This window comes from Mesoplodon bidens (assembly GCF_964165515.1).
Source record: "Mesoplodon bidens genome assembly, chromosome: 7".
In the NCBI taxonomy this organism is placed as follows: Eukaryota; Metazoa; Chordata; class Mammalia; order Artiodactyla; family Ziphiidae; genus Mesoplodon; species Mesoplodon bidens.
Window position 1 is genome coordinate 44,917,318 of NC_138164.1, and position 23,740 is coordinate 44,941,057.

At 43.9% G+C, this 23,740-nt stretch overlaps 1 long non-coding RNA gene across 1 annotated transcript in view; it reads right to left on the minus strand.

Moving 5' to 3' along the window:
• Positions 1-21,988, minus strand: part of LOC308621026 — a 65,518-nt gene extending 43,530 nt beyond the window's left edge. Inside the window, exon 1 of the long non-coding RNA XR_014016374.1 lies at positions 21,193-21,988. This is a non-coding gene — a long non-coding RNA (uncharacterized lncRNA). The remainder of the gene's footprint in view (positions 1-21,192) is intronic.
• Between the last annotated feature and the right edge of the window lie 1,752 nt (positions 21,989-23,740).

Below are 23,740 nucleotides of genomic sequence, written 5' to 3' on the forward strand. Positions count from 1 at the left end.
ATTTCCCTGTCTCTGCTCTCACAGCTCCCGGGTCTCAGCCTTGGACCTGGCCCCGCCTCTGCGCGTAGGTCGCCGGAGGGCGTCCGTTCTTCGCTCAGAGAGGACGGGTTTAAAGGAGCCGCTGATTCGGGGGCTCTGGCTCACTCAGGCAGAGGGGAGGGAGGGGCGCGCAGTGTGGGGCGGGCCTGCGGCGGCAGAGGCCGGCGTGACGTTGCACCAGACCGTGGCGCTCCGTGCGCTTTCCCGGGAAAGCTGTCCCCGGTTCCCGGGACCCCGGCAGTGGCGGGGTGCACAGGCCCCCCGGAAGGCGGGGCGGACAGTGCCCCGCGCTCGCACACAGGCCCCGCGGCGGCGGCGGCGGCGGTGGCAGCCCCAGCGTCCCACGCCCGTCTCCGAGGTCCGCGCCTTACCCGCGGCTCGCGCCTGTCTCCGGCGCTTCCCCAAGCAGCCCTCTTAATGCCCTCTCCTCGCGCACCAGGAAACAAAAGGGAAAAAAGTCTCTTGCCTCTTCGGCAGCTCCAGACCCTTTCCCGGGACTCCCTCTGGGCTAGCCGTGGTGCACTAACCCCTTCAGGCTCTCTTACTGCCGCCAGCCCCAGTCCTCTCCCTGCGCTCCGACTGAAAGCGATACCCGAGCCCTCACTCCTTTTTAAGGCTGAATAATACCCCATTGTTTAATCTAGTCATGCATCCATAGGCATTTGGGTTGCTTCCATCTTTTGGCTATTGTGACTAATGCTGCTTTGAAGATTTTTGTACAAATAGCTGCTTGAGTTCTCGCTTTCAATTTTTTCGGGTATATACCTGGAAGTGGAATTACTGGATCATGTGATTATTCTCTTTAATTTTTTCCTCATCTGTAAAATAAGTATGATTATCCCTGCTCTGTCCACACCTGTGAGGCTTTGCAAACCAGATAAGAACTCCTTTGTAACTTGGTAAACATCAAATTCATGCAAGAGATTATGAGAAAGTTTTTATGAGGAAGAGTATAATCTTAAAAACAAAATATGTATAAATAATTTTAAGATAAAAATTAAGAATAACAACTAAATGAACAGTTATTGAATGCTTCGTGTGCCAAGCACTGACCTATGCATTTCACAGGTGTTAGCAAACTTAAGCCTCATAACAATCTTGTGAAGTAGGTATTACTACAGTTGGCCCTCCGTATCTGTGGGTTCCACATCCACAGATCCAACCAACCATGGATCAAAACTATTCAGTAAAGACAAAGATGTAGAGAATGGAGTGGAGGACACGGGGAGGGAGAAGGGTAAGCTGGGACGAAGTGAGAGAGTGGCGTGGACATATATACACTACCAAATGTAAAACTGATAGCTAGTGGGAAGCAGCTGCATAGCACAGGGAGATCAGCTCCATGCTGGTGACCACCTAGAGGGGTGGGACAGGGAGGGTGGGAGGGAGACACAAGAGGGTGGAGATATGGGGATATGTGTATATGTATAGCTGATTCACTTTGTTATAAAGCAGAAACTAACACACCACTGTAAAGCAATTATACTCCAATAAAGATGTTAAAAAAAAACTATTCAGGAAAAAATAATTTCCACCAAGTTCCAAAAAGCAAACCTTGAACTTGCCACACACTGGCAACTACTTACATAGCATTTACATTCTATTAGGTATTATAAGTAATCTAGAGATGACTTAAACCATACGGGAGGATGTGCATAGGTTATGTGCAAATACTATACCATATTATATAGGGGATTTGAGCATCCACCGATTTTGGTATCCTTGAGGGTACTATAAACAATCCCCCATGGATACTGAGGGCTGACTGTATTATCATTTTACATGTGAGAAAACTGAGGCACAGAAAAGCTACATAACCTGCCCAAAGTCATACACCTAGTAAGTAAGAGACTCAGAAAAAACTTCAAGGAGTAATGAACTTCCCCACATGATAGAGTTCTTTCTAAATTTAGTAGGTTTTATCATAATTTACAATTTCAAATTTTGAAAGAAAAATGCATTTATCTCATTTCAAAACCACATGAGTAGTCTAAGAAATACAAAGGGAAATAAATCTGTTATAAATGCTACCTAAGGTTCCCCATAAATGGCTATTTCTTTGATACTGAAAGGAAAGAAGAGTCCAGACTCTATAAGCACCACCATGTGTAGGTATCACAAAAACTGGCTTCTGAAAAGGTTCTGACCTCCTGTTACCAGCAGGGATTGGGCAAAGGGATGGGCAGGTGGAGAGCAATGTCTGCCATTGGCATCAACACGAAGGAAAGAAAAAGCTAAGGAAAGCAGGTGTGAGCCAACAGGAGACACACCACATTTCTAATGAGGTCTTCATGTCTTCTTTGTCTTCAAATGAAAACTGAAGCCATGAAATTTCTTTTTTTGTTAACGTTAACATGTGGTAATGCCAAGCATTCATGGCCATAAGCATGGAAAATTGATGAAATTACAGTCTGTTCAGGGAAACAATGTAGTGATAAGAGAAAAAAATGTTCACCTATGTCAGGATCCTGACAGCAGCTTTTTAGAACCGGTGAACATTTCTTTCCCCTCTGCAGGAAGACATCCCTTTGTGGATATGCCAAGTAGATGCTTATGGAAAAAAGTCAAAGAAAAAAGAGACTGACACAAATAATTGAAATATTTTTAAGGGCATGTAAGTCAGTGAGCATTTCATTAGTATCATTTCAGCAATTTTCTGCTCTCAAAGAAGCAGCCAAATTGAAATCATATCCTTCTACTTAATGAGCAAAAGAATGTGATTATGTTGCTGTAACATTAAGATTTGAGACGGTCATGGGATGGGCATGAAGAAAATCAGAGTTAAAGAATCTAAGTAAAATTAACCTGGCCATTTCCCATGACTGCTTTTCATCAGAATACACTAAAAATAATCACTTCTTTATGAGCTAATAACATCCACAACTCAATGTTCAGAGTAATGCATTTCTAGCATATGCTATATTGAAGCTCCAAGTAATTGAAAAAAGTATTGCTGTATCTAATCATAGCGCATTCAGCTTCCATCTTAAGTATCATCTCCGAAGGTTCAAGGCTACATGACTCTATCAGTTAGTTATTGCTGGTAAACAAGTCAACTCGAAACTTTGTGGCTTAAACAACAACCACTTATTAATTCTCATGAGTTCTGCTGATCTGGATGAGACCTGGCTGATCTCAACTGGGCCTCCTCCTAGGGTCAGCTGGTGTACTGACTGTGGGCAGATTGGTCTAGGATGGCTTTGGCTGGCATGACTTAGCTCTGCTTGCACATGGTGGCTCATCCTACAGCAGGCTAGTCCAAGTTTATTTTCATGGCAATGGCAAAGTTCTGAGAGAAAGAACAGAAGCAATCGAGGCTTCTTGAGGTCTAGACTCAGAATTAACACATGGTCTGTACTACATTCTATTGTCCAAAAATAAGATATAAGATTTTTCAAAATTCAAAAGGTGGGGAAACAGAGTCTGTCTCTGGATGAGAGGAACTGCAAAATAACATTACCAAGGGGAAGAATGGAAGCCACTATAATTATCTAATTGTAAATGGATTGCCTCCGATATACAAATAGATTGAAATGCAAAAGTACACTAATACTCCAGTGTTTGACTCTTGGGACACATATTCCTAAAGCCGCAAATGTTAAGTTAGGCTCCCCAGTTAATCAATGAGCCTATTATCCCACAACGTTGAAGGAACAACTATGCATTGGCAATGTAATATAAAAATTAATAATGTATTTGCTAGGAAAATCACAACAAAGAGGAAATCAACAGCATTAAATCAGAAATTACTTTCAGATAAAGGTGCCTTAGAAAAGCAAGTTTCATTAGAGGATGATGACTGTATGGATATTTTGAATCATGAGATAGTCAGCGACCTGTGAGAAAATTAGCAGTGATTTGTCTCCATGCCCTTCTTTACCACCTACTGCCCCACAATTCCCTGTCCACCAAACATATGTATTTTGGGTTCTAAACCCCCTCCCGACTCCAATCTCATTCTTAGACTTACTACTGGGAAATTCAGGTAGGTAACTGTAGTAAAACTTTTCAAACCAGTTGTCTAGATGTACTCCTGTTAATCCCCCAATCACTCTTCAGCCCACTTCTATCTGCCTTCTGTTTCCACCACTCCACTGACACTGACCTTGTCAAGGTCATCCACCAGATATGGGCTGCAGAATTCAAGGTCATTTTTTAGTTATCATCTCATATGATCTTTGAGCAACACTGGGCCCCACCGACCACACTCTGCTTGAAACGCGTTTATTCCTTTGCTTTTGTGAAATTAGACTCCTGATTTTCCTCCTACTTCAATGGCTCCTCCTTCTGCCTCCTTTGTTGTTTCATCTTTTTTTTCCCTGTAACTCTCTACATATAAGAATGCCTCAAAGTTTGGTCCTAGTCCTTTTTCTCCAGCTGCACTTTCTTCCCAGGTTATCTCAGCCATTCCCATAGCTTATAATCAGAGGGGTACCAAGGGCAGGGCAGTGAGAGCTATCCATCTCTGGTACAGGCAATGGGGATGCATGGTCTGTAGAGATTATTAAAACAACAATAGGACCAGCTATGTGTGGGTCTAATTTTCCTTATCACCAATTCTAAACAGTGTCAGCAACAAAATACTCCTAAGGTGGGAGGGCTTATCTTTTATTGATTTAAATTGTAAACAATGGCTGCAGTTACTGTTGAGTTTTAATAAAAATATGTAAGTTTCAAATTAGCATATTTTAATTAGTTATTCTTTAATAAGCACTGTATTGGACATGGAAGTTCATCTGGAGAATGCCCATTTATGAAGTCAGCCCTCCCCCTCTTCCACAGGACACGTGCAGACTCCGCTACATGCATTCATTTCAAGAGAGGTTAGTAATAGTTTGAAATTATTCCATCTTGTGTCAGGTACAGTTCATGTCTGTTCCCCCTGTAGCACTACATATTCCCGTGGTTAGGCAGTAGATTTAAAATGAACAATGACAGCACAGTGATTGTGAAATGGTAAAATCAAACTTGAGTTTTTCAATCCTGTCATTCTACGTGAACATTTGGAGTTTTTTTTTTTTTTTTTTTTTTTTTTTCTTCTTTTTGCGGTATGCGGGCCTCTCACTGTTGTGGCCTCTCCCGTTGCGGAGCACAGGCTCCGGATGCGCAGGCCCAGCGGCCATGGCTCACGGGCCCAGCCGCTCCGCGGCATATGGGATCCTCCCAGACCGGGGCACGAACCCGTATCCCCTGCATCGGCAGGCGGACTCTCAACCACTGCGCCACCAGGGAGGCCCACATTTGGAGTTTTTATGTGTCTTTAAAACAGTGAAACAGAGTGTGAACTTCAAGGTGTAATATTTCTGTTGGTAAGTGTAAAATATATAACCCATACTGAAATATTTTACCAAATTTGAATATCTTTAAAATGAAAATGTATTGCTTTTAATTGTTAATTTTTCTTTTAAAACTAAAGTATTAATCAAGAAAGTTTCAATATTACCTATTATTACATGACTATTATGAAAAATATTTTGTCATATAGAGGAGGGGCTGTTTTAAAATGATTGACTTGGGGGTCAAGCACATTACATGTGCCACTGCTTGAAACAGTGGTCTATCTATGCACTCTCAAATTTATGTCTCTAGTCTAGATCTCTCTTAACAGCTGCAAATTAACATATCAGAGTGGCTGCTTGACAATTCTATTTGGATATCCTACAGATATCTCAAAATTAGTCATCAGATGGGCCTTGATTTCCTCTCATCCCACACCAGCCCATGTCTCCTTCCAGGCTTTTCAGTAACTGATACCACCATTATCCATCCAGTTACTTAAGCCAAATTCCAGGAGACATTGCTGATTCTTCTTCCCCTTCCCTCTCTTTCCATATCCAAGTAGTTGCCAAGGGACTAGTGTAACCATAGTTCAAACCATCTAGTGACAAACTCTCCCAGTCTCCCAGCATGTGCACTCATCTCTCCAACCCATGCCTCCCATATAGCCCCTGGACCAGGCGATGTTAACTCCTCTCAAAATCTTTCAATAACTTCCCACTGCTGAGTATCATTACCACAGCCCACAATCCTCTGCGTTTCCTGTCCAACATCATCTCAGAACACTTCCATCCTCACTTATTCTCTGTTACGTACAGAGCGCTTGGTTCTGACTCTGAAACACCTCAATCCTTTCCCCAGGTCAGAGCCTTTGCACTTGCCCTTTCCTCGACCCAGAGGAGCCTTGAAAGCTTTTACTCCAGTTCTTGCAAAAGCTCGTTCATTGTTACCCTTTAACCTGTAGTTTAAATGTCACTTCTTCAGAGCAGCCCTCCTTGGCCCTATTCATACCCATTATCAACCTCATAATTATAGCGTTCATTTGGCTCCTAGTTAATGATTTCTCTTCCTTATTATAACAGAAGCTCCGGGAGAGCAGGTCAGTTTGCTCACCCCTGTGTCATCTCTTCTAGCACAGTGAACACACATTGGGTACACAGTAAGTCCCTGTTGAGAGTGAATTCCTGATCTCTCCTCTCCTCTCCTGGTCGGCCTCTATATGACTGCTGCAGACCTGCCATGCTCTTACATGACATACCTTCACTGGTCCAGGACAGTACATCTGTCTCACATCAAAACACGGAGCCTCTGCCTCAGGATTTTGGAACTGGGATTGAGAGAGAGTCTTTCAATCCCTCTCAGGTAGATACAGTTGCACCATAAAAACTTAATGGGCTATCAATGATTTTGTTTTCCATCACGAGTCAGAAAAATAGAGACAACAAATTTTCGAAGAGATAAGTAAAGCAGATGCACCTAAAACAGAATGCAAGAGACAGAGCGTGTCCTGATTGCATTCTGCCTGGTCCAGGTATTCTGGGGCCCTGATGCAGCCCTGTCCTTGGTGTCCACTAGACACGGCAGAATGAATCCACAGACTAAAGACCCCTTTCTCTTAAGTTTGTTCAGATTGAGTCTTTATCACTTGCAACCTTAAGAATACCATAAAAGCACATTGTTTTTGGTCAGAAAGGCACATGGATGAATGACAGCTATAAATGGCTGTGCCCATCAAGTGAGCAGGTCAAGAAGGTAAAGTTAGGTAAGTGAACATAAGTCAATGTCACTGTGAAAAAAGACATTGACAATCTGAACTGGCATTTACCAGCCAAAAGAGACAGTAAGAAAATGAAATCAATGACCAAAGGATTCACTGGGAAGAGTCCAGTGTGATGGGGCAGGAGGATTGGTAGCAGCAAGTATTTAAGGTGTCCTAGGAGAGAAGGAAGGGGCCGACAGAGGGGGCAGGGTTACAGCACGTGCACTTTGGTAGCAAGTGTGTAACAATGATGAGACTAAGCTATTTCACACCCTAGAAGACATTCTTCCAACAGTCATTCACCCAGGGTCCACTATGTGCAGAGTACTGGGTGGCCTGCACCTTTGGTTTGGTAGGCAGTCTGTGTGCAGAACAAAGGATGGATGGGAGCGGCGATCTAAAACCCAGGCTAAGCTCTGCTTGCCAACCGTGAGCCTGTGGGGGTTATAACTGCCCAGAGGGGGACCCCATTTAAGGTTCACACAAAAATCAGTAGCAGTCCCACCTGAGGTCCAAAGCTTCCTGATATTGATCAAGTACAACTCTTACCCTCAGGGTTCTCTTAGGCTAAACCCATAGTTATTACATTGCAAAAGTCCTCCCCAGTAGGGGTCATTTGAGCTAAATCTTGAACGATTTCAGACAGACAGACAAGAAGGCTAAGTATTTTGAGCAGGAGGACAGCACGCGCAAAAGCGTGACGCATGGTGGTTCAATGTCAGGCACTGCAAGCAAGTCAGAAAAACTAGAGAAGTGGGTGTAGAGAAGAAATGGGTGGGAAGGATGCTGGAAGGGGAAGAAGCCACCAAGAAGGGCCTTGCGTTCTACACTAAGGAGTTTGGGCTTCATCCTCCCACCCAGAGCCACTGAAGGGATTTGAGCCAGGGAGCGACCTGGATGGGACCGGTGGGTGGGAGAGGCCTGGAAGCAGGGAGACCAGTTAGGAGGCAGTTAGTTAGTTTAGGTTGGGGCTGGTAAGGGCCTAAACCAAAGCTGTGGCAAAGGCAACTGAAAGAGGAAATAGATTGAGTGACATTTAAGGATTACAATGGAGATTATACGTTACATATGGAGGCCATATGTTCCAGTTTGCCCAAGACAATTTCAGTTTATACCATTGTCTTGGCTTAATTATTAACAGTGCCCCCTTGCACTAATAAATGTGCCTTGATTTGAGTGATTAATTATATGTTACCCTAGGTGTAGGGCACAAAGGAAAGAGAAGAACGAAGATCCTTTGGGATCTGGCTTGGACAACTCTGAGTTTCGTGCTTCCCATTACTAACGTAGAGAACACAAAAGGAGCAAGTTTGGGCCAGAAAATAACAAGATTATCACATACTGGCTTGAAGGTGCTCGTGGGACATCTGAATGAAATTACCAAGTAAATAGTTAAAATATACTAAAATGTTGCACATAGAATGTTGTTAACTCGAAAGACCATAAGAGACTTTGAGACCAACTCCTGCTGTTACATAATTCTTCCCCCTAAAATTTTCCTCTAATCCTCCAATGTATGAAGCTCTACATCAGAAGCTGAAAATCACCAACAGAAAGTTGAGGGTACATCCCGCAACACATGGAGGGAGGAAAACCGTTGGATTTGACCAACGGACACTGACAAAGGAAGTCAGTTTCTGCTACCAAATCCTTTCCCAATGGAAACCTTCCTGCCTTGCTTGGCTAGGAATATTTTACAAATGTCAGCATACTCAGGGTCCCAGAGAAGGGATTTAAATTACAGATAATAATTCAATAGAGGAACTTTTGACTTTTCATCTAGTCACTTGAGGCCAAAACACAAAGTGGAAATGTTCACAGACTGTGATTAATAACCACTTTTCGCATTCTGAATTTAAAATTAAATAAGAAGAATGACATAAGATAAACAGAACAGGTTTCATTCAAGACCTCCAGCACGCATGTACTCTATGGCATCCTAAAATTTAGCATGCTTCCTTAACCAGACCCACCCTTGCCCAAATACACACACACACACACACACACACACGCACGCAGGCAGGCGCGCGCGCACACACACACTGATACCTGGGCTGAACTTCAGCAAAGAAACAATTTGTCACAGCAACAGCTGAAATAAGAAGGGTCAGCAAGATTGATTAGACTAATTATTAAGGCTCCAGCACCCATCAGAACCGCGATGACTATGCCTTCTTCTTACAGCCTGGGCTGGGGAGCGATAACCAGTCAGAACCCACAGTCTTGCAAGCCCCCAGCACTCGCTTTCACCTGGGCCATTGGAGACAGCCCAGCTCAGCCAACAGTGTCTCCCTGTGACATGACCACCCTGCCCATCCTGCCCTATTACGAGCCTCATGTGGCTCTACTGATGCCTGTACAATCCAGACATCATGCAGCAGCACCATCGTAATTGACGAAAGAGACCCACCAAAGAGCAGCTTTACTCAAAGAAATGTTTTTTGAATTCCGGTGGTGCACCCTCGACAGGGAGAGCATAGAGTTGGAAAGAGCGTGCCCACTTCTCTCTTCTTTTTCTTTGGTTGAGGTTTAGAGGGGACGGAAACCAGGGGAGGAGGATGAAAAATGCCTTATTCAGTGCAGCGGAAAGCAAACGAGCTCGGGAACACTTATCACAGATGCTCTGCTGTCACCAAGCTGTGTGACCAAAGGCAAGTCCCTGCAACGTTCTGATCTCCTAGTTTCCGAGCCAGAAGCTTGCATTGAATCTTTCTTCTCTTCATTATCCAACCACCTCAATTTCCAACGACACCTTTAACATTTGCCTTGGCTTCTGTTTATGTCACTCTCCAACTCAGAATCATCCACTGGCTTCCCAATGATCGTATGATAAAGTTGAGCCTACATAGTGAGGTATACAAACTTTTAGGATCTCATCCCTATAACAGAAATATGAAAATGATGGCAAAACTAGCTGGACTTTCTTAACGTTGATCCTTCTCCTGGATTATGTCACATCTGACTCCACAGCCTCTGGGTGCTATGGTCCACCTGCGTGGCTGGATCCTACTCATCGCTTAGTACCAAAATGCCCACATATACCCTCCCCCTTCTGGCCTCAAGATCCCTTTACAATCTTAAAAATTATTGAGAACTCCAAAGGGATTTTGTTTATGTGTGTTATATCTGTCAGTTATCATTCTATTAGAAATTTAAACTGAGAAATTTTTTAAATATTTGTTAATTCAATATTCTGAAAACTGTAACTTGTTAACATAAATAACCTGTTTGGGTAAAAATAACTCTATTTCCAAAACAAAAAAATAGGGAGAAGAGTTAACATTGTTTTGCATTTTTGCTAATCCCTTTTAATGTCTGGCTTAATAGAAGATAGCTGAATCTTCAGAGCTACTTCTGCCTTGAATCCATGGCAATATCACACGTCACATAGACTCTGGAAAAGTCCACTATACACTCATGAGAGAATGAGTGAACAAATCAAACAGCATCTTAGTATTGTTATGAGAATAATTTTGAGCCTCCGAAAGAGTCCTGGAAGCCCCCGGGAGTTTCAAGATCTCATTTTGAGTCTCTGATCTAGTGTGAGTGCAATGAGTTCAATTTCTTGGATCAAGGACCAGGGGAAGCTGTGGAGCCAACTGGTAACACACAGACATTGAATCAGGCAGACTTGGATTTATATCTCAGCTCTGCCACTTAGAAATATGCTGTATAGGATATATGAGCCTTGGTTTACTCGCTTCTGAAATGGGAATAATGCCATCTATTCCATGGGGCTACTGTCAATATAAAATAGGGCAGGGACTTCCCTCGTGGTGCAGTGGTTAAGAATCTGCCTGCCAATGCAGGGGACACAGGTTCGAGCCCTGGTCCGGGAAGATCCCACATGTTGCGGAGCAACTAAGCCCGTGCGTCACAACTACTGAGCCTGAGCTCTAGAGCCCGCGAGCCACAACTACTGAGCCCAAGTGCCACAACTACTGAAGCCCGGGACACACAACTACTGAAGCCCGCGCACCTAGAGCCCGTGCTCCGCAACTAGAGAAGTCACCGCAATGAGAAGCCCACGCACCGCAACAAAGAGTAGCCCCCGCTCACCACAACTAGAGAAAGCTTGCGCACAACAACAAAGACACAACAAAGCCAAAAATAAATAAAATCTTAAAAAATATATAAACTAGGGTATATATGTGCTTGCCACAGTGCCTGGGACATGGTCATTATGGGGGGTGGGGGAGGGAGACAGGAAGAGAGAGAAAGTCACTAAACGACTTTAAAAAGTTATGTGCTGTCCTGACACACTTTGGATCTTACTATCTAGCTTGAAGAAAAAAGGTAAAACATAAATAGTATATTATAGCATGGTATGGAATGGGATGATATGGCCTCGTACCCTCTCCTATCCTATCATATAGTGGAAGCTCCCGCAGGCGGGGCTGGGAGATAGTTAGCTAGTTGAAGGTGCAGTTAAAGCAGAAGATCAGGGCTTCCCTGGTGGCGCAGTGGTTGAGAGTCCGCCTGCCGATGCAGGGGACACGGGTTCGTGCCCTGGTCTGGGAAGATCCCACATGCCGCGGAGCGGCTGGGCCCGTGAGCCATGGCTGCTGAGCCTGCGCGTCCGGAGCCTGTGCTCTGCAAGGGGAGAGGCCACAACAGTGAGAGGCCCGCCTACCGCAAAAAAAAAAAAAAAAAAAAAAGCAGAAGATCAGGGACTTCCCTGGTGGCGCAGGGTTAAGACTCCACACTCCCAATGCAGGGGACCCAGTTTCGATCTCTGGTCAGGGAACTAGATCCCACATGGATGCCACAACTAAGAGTCTGAATGCCACAACTAAGGAGCCCACCTGCTGCAACTAAGACCCAGTGCAACAAAGTAAATAAATACTAAAAGCAAGCAGAGGATCAAGCAAAATAATACACACTGACCTAAAGCATGTTATTTTAATCTAAAACATGTATATGAACATCAATCTGCCAAGCTCCTGAAATGAGGCCTATGCTTTTCTTTGAGGACAAGTCTTATAATTGGTGCTCTGTGTCATCTTTCTTACAGAAACCACACCTGTAATACATCACATATCATTTCCAGCTTCATTTTTATTTAAGTGTACGGGGAACTTAAAGACACTTGAGAAGCAAGTATAAAACCTTCCGTTTTTACTATTTTTCCCCCAATAGTCCCAGTTTTCTTTACTTGGATAGCAATTTGTTTTAGTGATCATCTTTGAACTTAATCCCAAAACATCAAACTTAGTTTTTGGAGAAACAACAGCTCTCTTTCATTTTGCACTGAAATGTCATTGATTTACCTCATATTTAGTTAAATCATATAACTACAGTAGTAAGGACAACTGGCATAAACAGGTTTGGGAACAAACAACTCAACTCTTGGTAAGCATACGACTCAACCCATGAGCGCAGACGTGCCCGGTGGCTACAGAGTGACCTATTAGCCAAGAATGTTTATGGGGCCTCAAGCATGCATCTGTATGTTTAATAAAGAGAATAGAAAGTAGTGGTTTATCTGAATTAGCGAAGTGGAAATTGTTTAAGGGTGCTCTGTAGATCTGTATGTACTGTCATGGAAAGATATACAAAATATGCCCCCACTTAACTGAAAAGAAACCCCCCAAATCTATATACATCCACATGTTGTAAATGCATGGGAAGGATGTCTGGGAGGATGTACACCTCATTCCTGGCAGTGGTCACTTCTGGGGTGAGCAGAGATTTAGAATTACAATAGAAAGTGGGTTTTCACTTATTTTCCCCTCTATATACATCTATACTGACTGAATTTTTACAGTGATTATTACTTATGTAATAAATAAACAAATAAATAAATAAGGCAAACCCTTCCCCAAATAGTGAATTTAGGGGGTGAGAAACAACTATCCTCAATTGGTCTAAGCAAAACCAAGGTGGGCAGCACTTGTCCTTGGGGCTCCCCTCCTCCACTTCATTCTGTGGTCTCCCCCATTTTGGTCCCATCGAGCTCATGCTGTCACTGCCACCTCTCACTGAGGTTATAGGCTGGCCAGGGAAAATGACGGTTATCAACAGCATCCTTTGATAAGGGCTGGAAAGGAAGAGCGCTATGAGATCACAGAAGAACCTGATCTATCTGGGGAAGACTAAGGTGAGCTGAGATCCGAAGGGTGAGAAGGAGTTAGCTCAGGGGAGTAAAGAAGGGGGTGGGAAAAGCGTGCCAGGAAGAAGGAACAGCATATATAAAGACCTAGTGACAAGAAGGGTCACACATATTTGGGTATTTGAAAGAAGAGCAAGGCAGTACGGTAAGCGAAGCAGCAGGCTGAAAAATCTGGTCTTTATCTAGTGAGCAATAAAAAGCCATGTAAAGGTTTTAAACAAGGGAGTCAGATGACAAGACATCATCAGATTTTTTTCCCACACAGGACAGCCTGAAACACAAAAGAGTTCATACTGAACGATACCATTCATAACTAGTGAATAACTAATTGAAGGGAAGGTTAGCGATTGAAATGGGCCACGAGGAAACTTCTGGGAGCAGGTAATGTACTGTTGCTTAATCTGGATGCTGCTTGCATGAGTGGGTTCAGTTTGTGACAATTCTTTTGAGTTACGATGTGCTTTTTAGGAATAAGAGATGTAGAGAAGTGGGTGGATTTGAGAGCTACTGAAGAAATAATGATGGGGAGCAGGGAGGGATGTGAAGAATGTCTCCTAAACTTCCACCTCGTCCAATTTGATGGATGTGGTATACCATTCACTGAGAGAAAACAAAAACCCTGGAGGAAGACGAAATGAGTTTTCACTCGTGCTTTGCTGTTGTTTTAAGGACAGGGGCTGTGGGGATGCGTGGGATCAAACTTAGAAATGTTGAGCTTGAGGCAGCATCTAAACGGAGATGGTAGCACGCTGTCGGATACACACGACCGGAGCTCACAGAGGTTATCTGTGCTGCAGGTTCATACTGGAGGGTCATTTGTGACATGGAAGCCATGCAGTAGATGGCTTCACTTAGGGAGAGAGGATACTATTAGAAGAGAAGGGGGGCTCTGAACTTAGCAGAATGCCAGCATTTAAAGGACTTGGGCAAGGGAGGATGAGCCAGTAAAGGAGAGTGAGAAGGAACCTTCAGAGAGAGAGGGAAGAGGAAGACCAGATATATTCTATTTGTAGTTCTGGCATTACCGCCTCACCCAGTCACCCTTCTTTCTTCCTCCTTTCTCACAGGGGTTCCACCTTTTCTCTTATGTGTTTGTACCTTAAGATGGCCCAGTGTGTTCATGCCTTCTCAGTATATGGACACCTACTAGATGCCAACGGACTGTACTCTACTAAGGTCTAATCTCCAGAAGGTTCCTTTGTAGGCACCTGATGAATATTCCTGAGTCTATGCAGGATCCTGCCCACTCTCAGGCCAGCACATGGTCACTGAGAGCCATTTTAAAGAAAATACAGCAATTACTGTCATAATACACTTGATGGCTGTAGTGACATTTTGCAGCCATGGGTCACAATCTCTTGGCTTTAAATAGCACCTCTTTGCTGGGCTTCAATCTCCTTATTTGTAAATGGAGGGGCTTGACCAGATCATCCTTCAAGCCCTTTTCATCAATATCATCCTGTAAGTCTACGCCTCTTTGGCCTTGACCTTCAAACTAGTTTTTCAGTGGGGGCAACACCCACAGATAGGCCAGATCATTTTAGAAAGAGAAACCAAGGTCAAAAATGATGGCTTTTTCCCCCCAAAACCTGGAAGATTGCAGAGACTGAATCAAAAGTCAGGCCCAGAGGTTGCTGGCCTCTTAGTGTGTATAATGGTTAATTTTATGTGCCAACCTAGTTAGGCTACAGCACTCCGTTATCTAATCAAACACTAATACAGGTGTTGCTGTGAAGGTGTTTTCTAGATATGGTTAACAGTTGACCTTAAGTAAAGGAGATTACCCTTGATGGGGATGGGTCTCATCCAATCAGTTGACGGCCCTAAGAGCAAGAACTGAGGTTTTCTGAAGAAAAGGGAATTCTGCCTCGAAACTGCAGCATCAAATCCCACCTGGGTTTCCAGTCTGCCAGCCTGCCCTACAGATTTCAGATTTGTCAGCCTCTACAATCATGTGAGCCAATCCTTAAAATAAGTATCTTTATATATGTATATATACACATACACAACACGTGTACACACACATGACGCTCATTCTCGTGTTAGGCTTTTAGTTTCCATCAGAAAGAAGCAAGAAGAGAAGGCCAGGGGCTTTGACTCTAAAACTCTGTTACATCCACTTCTGTTACTTCCTGCCTGTTTCCCACACTATCAGACGTTAAATGGTTCAATGCTGAAGTGTCACAGCTGGTTTCAGAGGTGGCATAAAAGGGGCCGCAGAGCACTGCTCCCTAGTGGCACTTAGCAAGGGGAGAGTCCCAGTGGGGAGAATTGGGGCAGGACCCAAAGTTACAAGAGCAGGTTGAGTCCCAAAATCCACAATGAGGAGGAATAAAGCATACAGGAAGGCAAATCCCACTTGAGGTTCTAAGAAAGGCCTCTGATGTCTCCCCTCTCCCAGGAGCCCATAATTTCCAGCAGTTAGGGGGTATATAGAGATCGCCTGAATGCCTGACACACCACCCCCTTCTGTGCTGATTTACTGCACCCGTTTACAGGATAATAAGCATCTAGCAGAAAAAAAACAAAAACAAAAACAAAACACTAGCAAGGCTGACAGGTGTGCCCACAACAAATTTAAGCTTTCCCAGGCAGTCAGTCTAGAAAAGCATTTATCCGCCAGGGCCAAAGGGACATCTCTAGCAGGTGACCCTTTCATTTCCTACTAATTCAATTTGTGTAGAAATAAGCATAGCTCATTGACTAAATCTGCCTTTCTCTTAGAGAGGAACTTGATATGGCTTGAAGTTGCTCACTTAATTCCCATCTCCTTTTACAATCAGGAAGCTATATTTTTACTTGATTAAAATTAAGAAATCTGAGATCTGGAAAGAAGCTTAGAATACCTCAAGTTTAGCCTCTTCATTTAATGGTGAGGACCTGGAAGGTCACAGAGAAACATTCAAATAAGACAGATCAGAGAGTGAGTGGTGTGGATCAGAAACTACCAGGTGAGGGGGATCCAGGGTGCTCTAGTAGAATGTTCACACGTGTGGGGTCAGGCAAGGGTGAGGTTGGATGCTTGGGGGTGGTAGTGACAGGGTGGATGCTCCATTTCCCAGGAGGATGGTACTCTGGTGATCTGGTGCAACCTCTCCCAGGAAACCCTTGCACCATTTCCAACCTCTGCTTAAATACTTTCAGTGATGTGAAAGGGGGCAGAGGGGGGTTATCCAACCACTTCATTAAGCAGACCCAAAACAAAAAATTTTTGTTTTTTTGTTTTTCAGTCAAATTAAACTGTTTCCTCGAAACTTCTACCCATTACCCCAGTGGTTCTCACCTTGGCTGATGTTTAGGACTTATCAAAAAAGTCCTGATGGGCTTCCCTGGTGGCGCAGTGGTTAAGAATCTGCCTGCCAATGCAGGGGACACGGGTTCGAGCCCTGGTCCAGGAAGATCCCACATGCCACAGAGCAACTAAGCCTGTGAGCCACAACTACTGAGCCTGCGCTCTAGAGCCCACGAGTCACTACTGAAGCCCATGTGCCTAGAGCCCGTGCTCACAACAGGAGAAGCCACCATAATGAGAAGCCCGCGCACCGCAAGGAAAAGTAGCCCCCACTCGCCTCAACTAGAGAAAGCCCGCACGTAGCAACGAAGACCCAACGCAGCCAAAAATACAAGAATTAATAAAATAAATAAATTAAAAAAGAAAAAGTCCTGATACCCAGGCTACACACCAAGCCAATCATATCAGAATTTCTGAGGGGAGAACCCGAGCATTAGTATTGCCTAAAGCTCCTTGGATGGTCCCAACGAGGGACCAAGCTTGAAAACCTCTGCATTTGGCTCAGTTCTTGCATTAGTCTGCTAGGGCTTCCATAATAAAATACAGCAGACCAGGTGGCTTAAACAACAGAAATTAATCTTCTCACAAGTCTAGAGACTGGAAGTCCAAGATCAAGATGTCGGCAGGTTTGATTTCTCCTGAGGCCTCTCTCCTTAGCTTGTAGATAGCTGCCTTCTCACTGTGTTCTCACATGGCCCTTCCTCCGTGCTTTGCGCATCCCAAGGTGTGTGTGTGTCTCTCTCCCTCTCCCTCTCTCTTCTTACCAGTCATACTGGATTAGGAACCCCACCCCTATGATTTCATTTAACCTTACTTACCTCCATGAAGGCCAGTCACATTAGGGGTTAGAGCTTCATATGTGAATGAGGGCGGGGGAGAGGGGGAACGGGGCAGGAGAGACAATTCTGGTTGATTTAGAGCCCCTTACCCAAAGTGCCATAGCACCCATGTGCGCCACGAGGTATCAGGTTGTGAGGGTGGCCAGTTGGACTCTGGGGCCATCAGAGGCCCTGGGATAGCTGTCTCTGGCCCTATGCAGCTACTCAAGCATCCTTTGAAAGCAGCATCCACTGAGCACGGCCAGATGCCATGCCCAGCAGTCTCATGAACCCCCAGATCAGCAAACAAAATGAGCTATGCCTGGCCCTCACTTATTTGGGCAAGTAACACCCTCAGGGCTACTGGAGGAGTTTCAGGTGCCCAAGGAGCACAGAGCACAGGACAAAGAAACAGAGGTTAGGGGCCACACAGGTGGGCTCCAGCTGGTAGCTTTTACTCTCTCCCTTCACATAAATCAGATGACATATTGTGACAGATGAGCTACTGGCAGGCAAGCAGATTCTGCAAATTAGGGCTTAATCATTATTTTGAAAGACCTGGTATTTAGGTGTCTACAACAGTACCTGGCACTTAGCAAGCCTCAATAAATACTTGTTGAATGAACAAATAATGAAAATGAAAATATCTGATTGGACTTGAAATCCATTAGAAATATTACAAGAGATTTCAACATTAAAAGTCCTTACATTTAACTGCAACTCTTGAAGTTTTTGAATGGTGAGAAAAATATTTCTAATTTTGTCTACTGTGTGAAAAAAGGTTTTCATTGTTGTGATTTTCAAGAATTGGAAGAGCTTATCATTAAACAGTCTTGATCAGAATTGTGTGTAGCCACTTCAAGTTTAAAACCTGACATTAAAAAAGAAGTCAGGTTCATTGAAGCGATGTTCCAAAGCAAGTTCCTCATTAAATTTTTTTTAAATTTTAAGTGGTATTTTAAAAATGTATTTGCTATATCTTCCCTAATGCTTTGTATTCTATTTTTCTTATCATAATAAAATAATATACAAAGAAAAATTTCACCAAGCCTCATATAGACATCTGCAAATGCTCTCTAGTTTACTCACTGAATCCTACCAATATCATCATTTTTTTATTTTTATTTTTTTGTGGTATGCGGGCCTCTCACTGTTGTGGCCTCTCCCGTTGCGGAGCACAGGCTCCGGACGCGCAGGCTCAGCGGCCATGGCTCACGGGCCCAGCCGCTCCGCGGCATGTGGGATCTTCCCGGACCGGGGCACGAACCCGTGTACCCTGCATTGGCAGGCAGACTCTCAACCACTGCGCCACCAGGGAAGCCCTATCATCATTTTTTATATGTGTTACAACACGAAAAAAGTTAGGAAGCACTGCCTTCTACTTCTCTTAGTAAATGGCACCACTATCAAAATTATTAAGCCTAAAACCTGGGTGTTATCCTGATTTCTCTTTTTTCCTCATGTTCTAAATCCAATCCTTCAGCTAGTCCAGGTGTTGCTACTTTCAAAATTATCCCCTCTGTCCACTTCTTTCTTTCTCCAATGCTTCTACTTGCAGTAAGCTACCATCATCTCTTGCCTGGACTATTGCAAAAGACTCCTATCTGGGCTTCCATTTCCTGTGTTTCTTGCCCTTCTCCAATTCCTTCTCCACATGGCAGCCAGAGTGTCCTTGTGAAAACTTAATTAGATCCCGTTATGTCTCCCCAACTCCTTACACCCTTAAAGCTTTCCAATAGCCCTTTAAATAAAACCTAGACCCCTTCCTATGGCCTAAAAGGGCCCTAATGATCTGGCTCTGCCTTCCTCTCCAACCTCATCTCTACTGCCCTCCCACCCTTGCATGCTCCAGCCACAATGGCTTTCTCTCTGATGCCTGAGAAAAAATTCTAGGACAAAGGTCAAGGTCAAGCGGAGATACCAGGCAAACAATTAGACAGATGGAGAGTCTAGAGCTCAAGGGATATCTGAGCTGGAGCTGTAACTTGGGGGTCTAGTAGAAAAGCCACAAGACTAGGTGAGATCACCAAGGGGGCTTAGAAAGAGAAGAGGACCAAACACTGGGCAGTGGAGCTCTCTCAACATTTAAAGGTCAGGGAGTTGGAAAGAAACCTGTGAAGGAGACTGGGAAGCAGCACCCAGTGGGGTAAAAGAAAAAACAGGAGATTTGGGGGCTTTGGAAGCACGCTGAGAAGTTTGTAAAGAAATATACACTTTCAGAACTATCCACTGGAGTTTTCAGTATGAAGATGAACACCCAAAGTCTGTTTGGTTGGTTTTTTTAAACAAGCACTCCTGGTCTTGTTGTCGTCAGAGAAACCTGGGAAACACTGCCCTGGAGCTTGGCCCAATCAGAAGAATCACCTGCTTGGGACCCTTTTTAAACACATACTTCTCAGAGACTTCACCCCCAAATACACTGAAACTGAATCCCCAAGGGACTTAGAATTTGGAAGTTCATCATCCAAACTTAGTATTTCTTCTTGGGACTTGCTCTAAAACAACCCACCACAGTTTTGCTTTTGAACCAACGAATCAGTAGTTCTCTCTTCATTGACAAAGGCTGATACACCATTTCCATCATCTGGAGATGCATTTACTAAAACCATATGGAATTAATTTTAGTGAATGCTAGGGTCTTGGCAAAGAGTCCTGGGTTTGAACTAGAATCAAAATCACCTAATAAACAAATGGGAATTCCCACGTCCAGACATAAGTCAAACTACAAGTTAGAGCTCTCCACCCAAATGTCTTAGCTGATTTAACTCTCAAAGCACACAGAATCACTCTCTCCGAGTCTCAGCAACCACATCTACCCTCCCCAAATGATCTGACGGTGGCCACGTCTAGATGGCCCGCAAACAGCCTCTGTTACTGGTGTCCTCACGGCTGCCTCCCCTAATCCAGCCTGCTCCATCAGCTTTTCCAATTCTGTACTCAGAGACTCTTCCTGAATTTCCTTACTCTGAAGGTTAAAAACTCTCCCGTCCATCTGATCAAAATGGGAAACTTTTTGCCCTCTCTGACAGAAATCATTCTGTGTTGGCCACCTGATGGGTACTTGGGGTTAATTAGAAAATCCCCATCAAGAGTTCAGAGGCCAATATCAGCTGTCAAAATCCCACATTCCCCTCTCTCCCCTCTTTCAAGTGCAAAACAACCTGTGTCTGAAGATGTGCGGGAGATAAAAGGGCACACACAGGAGCGCTGGGGGCTTTGACTCAGTCCCATTCATGGGCCCACCACCATGAATACTGCAAAATCTCAAATGAAAGTTTTAATCTCCCCACTGCATTCAGCCTAAAGAGAAAAGGGCTTCCTTTTAACAATTTCCCCCCTTAAACCTTTTGTGTTGCCATGCTCCTGAAAAAAGCGGAGATTTCACTCTGACCCGGCGAGGGCTTTACGCCAAAGAAAGCAATGCACCTCAAACCCTTTGTGCTGAAAGAAGGGCTGGCCGGCCCGAGGCAACCGGCGGGAAAGCAGCAACCCATGGTGGGGCGCGCGGGGGACCGAGGGTGCCCGCGTCTCTGCTGACGCCGGGCTCTGGCCTCTCGACCGACGGGCCTAATGGAACGAGTACGGTACGCCGCGGGCCCCACTGCTCTCAACAGTGCCGAGTCTGGCGTGAGAGTGCGACAAGGGTGGCTGATTTCGCAGCTAGAAATTTTCGCAGCTAGACCGTTTCATCGGTCTGAAACGCAACAGCACCCGCAGACCAGGAGGCCCAATTTGGCCCTTTGTGTTCACACTGCACTCAAAAGAAGAAAGAACAACTCCACTCCAAAGTTCCACCCTCTCCAAGCCACCCTTTGCGGAGAATCTCGGACGGGGGTGTTCACAAGACCCTGGCTGATTGCTGGGAAGCAGATAGCGGCGGCCTCTAGGTTCCTACCTTTGGGTGCAGACTCCGGGCCACTCCGGGAACAGGGGCTCCCGAACTCTGCAAAACGCCTTTGCGCGGAGGGCGCTTCCCCCTCGCAGACCCGCCGTTCCCGAGAGGACTTGGAGGAACACAGAGTGCTGTTTCGATCTTTGCCTGCCTTCACAATTACTCTCTCCGCACGCAGTTAATGCTACTGGGGTGCTTGTGATAAGAAACGCAACGCCCACCCCCCACGCTCTTCTAGCATTAAAAAAAAAAAAGTTTAGTAAGTATGACGTTCCCTTCTTTATCTCCTCCAAAGGGCTGCCCTGTTTGAAATTAACACCTGATATTAATCCAAAATGTCGGGATTAAAACCAGAGGCTCTGTTCTGAGCCCAACGCGGTCTTATGAGCGCCTTAATTCGGTGTCGCTTAATTCTGACAGCCCAGTGAACGCCACGTTTTCAAAAGGGTATTTTTGTCGAGCGGCCAGAGTTCAAAAGGTCCAGCGCCCAGCTTTCTGCGCAAAGTACGTGCAGGGGCAGCCTGGAGCGGTTCTAAAGCAGTCCCTGCCGGCCCCTCCTTAAATCTGTAAAACGATGAACGCGCCCCTTTCCTCAAGGGTTCCGTTTCCTCCTGTTTGACAGTTTGCTTCGCTAGACTTCTCACCATTTCTGAACATGATTTTCATTGAGCGTCATAGACATCCGGGTAGATACGTTGCCACTGCCCATGGCAAAACTGTCTTTGATTTGATATTTTTCCTTTTTAAAATGTTTGTAAAATGTCTCCCCTTTCCCTCTCTGGCCAGTGTGTGTGGCCAGAGAGTGTGCGTGACTTGGAGTGTGTGTTGTCTTCAGGATAGCGAGAGGGGGGTGGAGGGGGAGGATTTCAAAAGATTTCTCAAATTCAGACGTTTAAAGAAACAGCGATGAGAAGGCGGTAGCGCGGAGGTGAACAAAGGCCAAATAGCATTTAAAATTATTACATTTATCTGTGCTGAATGACATGTGTTTTAAAAATAAAGAGCACATATAAAGACTTTAAAATCCCTTCCTTTTCATTTGCCACTTGCTGAATAAAGGGTTGTAGAAAACGCGCCTTTGATCATTTTTGAGCTGTGAAATTTTGGCCAACCTCTTACACCAAACACAAGCACACATACATACACACTTTCAAATTGAGAGCAGGAATAATTTGATAATGTTGGCCAACTTTTCTGCATCTCCTTTCTAACTGCGAGCTCAACAATGAAAAACCAAATGGACACAGGGCTCTATCAAAGTGTTTCTAAGTTCCTTTCCAGTTCTAATGTTCTATAAATAATATTTCTCAGTTTGTGGGTAGTTCAAGTGAAAGTACAGCTTTTTTAAAAACCATAATTATCTGGGTAATTAGACTAATGCAATAAAATTTAAGTACTAATTTTAACACTAATAAATACACACTTCTGGAAAAAACTCATTTTATATAAAATCATATTTCAAATGCACAAATACTGCTGCATTTAAAGGAACTCAAGTGCAAATTGTTCTGTAAAGTGAAGAAGACTTTTCTAATGTGAATAAACACCCCCTTGTTAATGTTTCATGTCTGATTTTTCTTAAACCAGACTCTTAAAAAAAAAAAAACATAGTTTCCTTAGACGGCAGTATGGCTATATTCATAGTATACTTAAATTAAAAATTCTCCAGAACCAAATACAAACTGAAAGGTTTGTAAAGACACTTGACAGCTTTTCTCATTAGGAAAATGATGAGATATAAAACCTAGAGATATCTGTTTGAGCAATGAAAAAAAAAGTCAGAGAACACAGAACTATTTTTAACTCCTCCACTAAATAGATGTGTTTCAAACTTACATCTTTATGAAGAGGAAATAAGATAATCAAATTTAAATATTCTAAATTTCAACTGAATTATGAGTAATGCATCTTTTATGTAAGTTACTTAAATGTGGCTCTTTGAGGAAAACTTTTCATTTGATTTTGATGTTTTCTCCAGAAGTTTCAGAGAAGGAGAAATTGAAAAAAATTAATGCAATTGCTCATAAATTTCAGTTAAGCCAAGGTAGAAGAGGAACAAGTCGTTGGATATGGGGATATCTGCATTTTTGTCTTCTAACACTAAAATCTCCTTCAGAACTCAGCAATTGGAAAATTAATTTGTGAGCCTTGTTATAAACCGGAATAACATTTCTCACCTAAACATTTTCTCCACTTGTCTTAAAGCAAAGAGACAACCTGGTATAAACCACCTGTAGTCCAATTAGACAAGTCTTTTGCCTTGGTGGGAATAATGAACTACATGAGTCACTACTTTCAGACTAACCGAATCTGAAAACCCTGGTCAGAGTGGTCTTTTCATGCTCACAAAGTCAGCAGGCATCTTGCCTCTCATAAAGCTTAAAATCTATCAAGCACATGCAGAATAATTCACATCACTGCCCCTGAAACCCTTTGAAGCAAATAAACAGAAAAGAAAAAGATTAAGATTTGATCTCAATTTAAACATGTTAACAGTAACCCTGTATTATTCCAGATTTTACCCAGATGTTTTGGATCTTTAGTGAATGTG